The sequence below is a fragment of the Archocentrus centrarchus genome, chromosome 10 (assembly GCF_007364275.1).
Source record: "Archocentrus centrarchus isolate MPI-CPG fArcCen1 chromosome 10, fArcCen1, whole genome shotgun sequence".
Taxonomy (NCBI): domain Eukaryota; kingdom Metazoa; phylum Chordata; class Actinopteri; order Cichliformes; family Cichlidae; genus Archocentrus; species Archocentrus centrarchus.
The window spans coordinates 34,349,289-34,353,788 of NC_044355.1; the positions used below are offsets into that span (position 1 = coordinate 34,349,289).

At 51.6% G+C, this 4,500-nt stretch overlaps 1 pseudogene; it reads left to right on the top strand.

Annotated features, from left to right (window-relative positions):
• Window positions 1-1,106: 1,106 nt before the first annotated feature.
• On the top strand, window positions 1,107-2,979 carry LOC115786555 (uncharacterized; annotated as a pseudogene).
• The last annotated feature ends 1,521 nt before the right edge of the window (window positions 2,980-4,500 follow it).

The window sequence follows — 4,500 nt, forward strand, 5'->3', positions numbered from 1 at the left end:
CCGCTTCCAGTCCAGCCTCACGGATAAGTGCTACAAGGCAGCAGCTCTGTCGGCGAGAGCCCTCAATGCCTCTTCAGTCTTAACGGCATACGAAGCTGAGCTAGAAGAGGACATGACAGCTAAACCAGATACCACTGTGTGGGAAGAAATCTGTGTTATAAGTGATTATGTCCTCTGCCTCCACAAAGAAGTGATACAGGCTACTGGGAGAGCCATGGGTCTCATGGTTCTCCAGGAGCAGGCACACTGGCTCGGGCTTACCAACCTGACAACTAAGGAAAAAGAGGAGCTCCTCGACACACCTGTCATCCCTCAAGGTCTCTTCGGTGCAGCTGTTACCTCCATGCAGAAGAGATGTGAGGAGAAAAAGAGAGATGATGAGGCTTTGAAACTCTGCCTGCTGAGGAGGGCCCAGTACGCCTGCCCAGCTGCGCCACGCCAGTCACACGCGCAGGCAGCGTCTCACCCGGCCCCTGGCTTTAGAATCCCTAAGGTACCCAAGGCCCAGGCAGCCCCCTAAGCTGCGGGGACTCCCAAGAATCCATGGGCTAGGAAGCAGTCTCCCCAGGCCAGACCTCAAGCAGCTCCTCCTCCTCCTCTGCCCGCTGCCGCGACTGGGAGGAAAAAGAAGCGGCCGGCCTGACACCCTCTCCTCTAGGAGACAGCGAGCCCAGCTTGTCCCCTTGGGCCGCTCAGCCCCCACCCAGCTCCGTTCCAGAGCAAGTTCAATGGGACATGTTCCACACAGAGTGCAGTACTCGGGTCGGCGTTCCTCTCACTGGACCCACCAAGCAGAAACAGCGTCGAAGTTTGCAAAGTTGTTTCACAAACACTTCTCTCATGCATTCTGTATTTAAAAAGTCCAGACACGCGCATCCAGGCAGTTTGCCAAAGGCACTGTCAGGTGTTGTAAAACACTTGGGAAAAAATAATAAAGATAAACATGCTGAAAAACAGATCAGTACTGTCTGCCATAACGCAACCCGTGGAGATTCGCACTCCCACGGCTGTGTCAGATGGTCCCACCACCTTCAACGAAGGTGAGCAAGGTAAAAGGCCACCGAGGTGACGTATGTTACACACCCCAGCCACAAGAGGGCATCAATATGCCGTCTCTGACAAGATGGCCCGTGAGCCCGCTGTCTCTTCACATGGAGAGCTGGGCCACACGCACTCAGTCAGCATGGGTGTTGAGGACAATAGAAAAGGGCTACAGGCTTCAATTCAATGTCACTCCACTGCAATTCAAAGGAATTATTTACTCTCATGCCCAGGGCGAGTCTGCCGGTTTTCTCTTGGAGGAAATTGCCACCTTGATAAACAAAGGGGCTATAAGAGTTTTCCCTCCCAAGTAAACCCACAGCGGTTTCTATTCAAGGTACTTCCTTGTCCCAGAGAAGGGAGGGAAGGGGATGAGAGCCATTCTGGATCTCCGTGCCCTAAATCAGCACTTAAGAAAATACAAGTTCAGGATGCTGACCCACGCCTCGCTGCTACGGTTTGTAATACCAGGCAACTGGTTCACATCAATCGACCTGAGATGCCTATTTCCACATCCCCATATATCCCCCACACCAGAAGATTTGCTTTCCAGGGGATAGCATACAAATTTGTGGTTCTGCCATTCGGCCTGTCACTGAGCCCAAGGGTCTTTGTAAAATGCACCGAGGCGGCAGTGACCCCACTCAGGGAAAGGGGCATTTGTGTAGCCACATGCATCGATGACTGGCTGGTGGCAGCCCCCACCTGTCAGGAGGTGGCTTGTCACATAGACGCTCTTGTACACCATCTGGAGAATTTGGGTTTTCAGATAAATGTGGAAAAGAGCATATTGAGACCAACTCAACGCATATTATTTATAGGGCTCAGTCTAGACTCCCTCCAGGTGAGAGCGTTTCTGACCTCAGAGAGAATAGTGACCATACAGTCATCCCTTGCACTGTTTCGCAGTTACCCTCAAACAGTGCCAAAGAGTGCTGGGCCTGATGGCTTCCGCTGTAGTGGCGATACCACTAGGACGCCTGCACATGAGAAGTTTTCAGCATTGGGTGGGCTCGTAGGGACTAGAACCCCACTACAACGGCCACCGTCGTGTGAGGGTCTCTGCAGATTGTTCACTTGCTCTTCACCAGTGGAAGAAGCCAGGCTTCTTGTCTCAAGGTGTTACCCTGGGGACAGTTTTAGCCAGGAAGGTGGTCTCCACAGATGCCTCCCTTGTAGGCTGGGGTGCCACTCACGAGGGGAGAGCAGTGAATGGGAGGTGGGGCCCTCACATGCGCACTACCCACATAAACTGTCTAGAATTGCTGGCAGTTCATCTGTCGCTAAAACATTTTCTCCTGTGGCTGAGGCCATCATGTTTTAGTGAGGTCAGACAACTCCACTGTGGTGGCCTACATCAACAGACAAGGGGGCCTTGTCTGTTGATGTAAGGACACTGGCACACAGACTGATAGTCTGGAGCAGCATCCACCTGCTGTCACTGAGAGAAACTCATGTGCCAGGAATTTTGAACTTTGGGGCAGATCTTTTATCCATGAGCAGTTCACTCTATGCAGACTGGAAACTTCACCCCGAGGTGGTGAAGCAGATCTGGCTGCGGTTCGGTCAGGTGACGTTTATGCATCAGCGGAGAATGCTCAGTGCCCCCTGTTTTTCTCCCTACATGATCAGAGAGCACCACTGGGGGTGGATGCACTGGCTCACAAGTGGCCGAGGACCCTCCTTTATGCTTTTCCCCCAGTGGCCCTCATTTCCCCAACTCTGGCCAGAGCGAGGGAGAGAGGTCATTCTGTGATCCTGATAGCCCCACGCTGGCCAGGAAAGCACTGGCTAGCGGAGATCTTTCAGCTGCTGTGCAGCCCACCATGGCCATTGCCATTACGCAGAGATCTGCTGTCTCAGGCACGGGGGGAAATATTCCACCCCCACCCAGAGAGGCTAGCTTTGTGGACTTGGCCCGTGAGTGGTTTAACCTGAACACAGCCGGGCTCCCTCGTAGTGTTATTGACACTATTCAGTGTGCTAGAGCATCATCTAATAGGACGCTGTATGAGCATGAGTGGCATGTGTTTGAAAACTGGTGCTTAGAATCACAGGCCATCCCTTTTCAGTGCTCTGTGGCTGTGATTCTATCATTTCTTCAGGCCCTGATTGACAAGGGTAAAGCCTTCTCCACCATCAAGGTGTATTTGGCAGCCATTTCAGCCTGCCATATCGGTTTTGAGGGGCAGACGGTAGGTCAGCATCCCCTGTTACGTCGTTTCATGAAGGGCGCACGTCATAAATTACCTACATCTAAGCCACTGGCTCCATTGTGGGATCTTACCACAGTGTTAACTGCACTCTCCTGTCTCCCGTTTGAACCCCTGAAACAGGTTGAGTTAAAAATTGCTGTCCTTGAAGACAGCCCTACTGATTGCTTTGGCTAAGTGTGTAGGGGAGATGCATGCTCTTTCAGTGCACCAGTCATGCATTCAGTTCTCCCCAGATGATACAAAGGTCAGTATGCAGCTTAACCCTGCTTTTATGGTAAATGGACTAGTTCTTATATAGCGCTTTTCTACTCAGTCAGAGCACTCAAAGCGCTTATACAACATGTTTTACATTCACCCATGCACTCCCATGTTTACTAAGCTAAGTGCTTTTAATTAGCTAACATTCGCACACATTCACACTCCGACAGGAGGTCGGAGAGCGACTTGGGGTTAAGTATCTTGCCCAAGGATACATTGGCATGTAGCCTGGAGTAGCCAGGAATCGAACCGCTGACCTTCCGATCAGTAGGTGACCTGCTCTACCTACTGAGCTACAGCCACCCCGGCTTATTCCAAAGGTTATGGGAACGTGTTCCCCTAGAGAACTGCTTGCCTTTAATCCACCACCTTTCACCTCTGAGGAGCAAGAGCGGCTGCATACCCTTTGTCCAGTCCGGGCTCTTTGGATTTCTATGAACAGAACCCAGGACTTTAGGCAAAGCGACCAGCTGTTTCTGTCTTGGGCTAAACCGCATAGGGGAAGGCCAGTGTCTAAACAGCGCCTTTCCCATTGGATAGTAGGAGCAATTGCCCTGGCCTATGCCAGCAGGGATCTTCAGTCTCCTGCTGGATTGCGGGCACACTCCACCAGAGGTCTGGCAACCTCATGGGCTCTCTTAAGGGGGTTTCCATTCAGCAGGTGTGTACAGCTGCATGCTGGACTTAACCTCACACATTTGCTAGGTTTTACAAGCTAGATGTTATAGCACCTAGCCTGGCGCATTCTGTCCTCGGTGCAGGTTCTTCATAAGTGGGGCTGTGCCCCTGTGAAGTACTGGGGACAGTTGTCTTTTTAACAGGCATGTCTGGCAATCTGGGAGTCAGTATTTCTCCCATATTGAGACATGAAACGAATGCTATGAAAGAGAACTTAAGGTTATGTATATAACCCTGGTTCTCTGAGTAGCATGAGTGAGTGTCTCACCAGACCACCCTCCTTGCAATGAAAGCGAGGAAGAGGTGG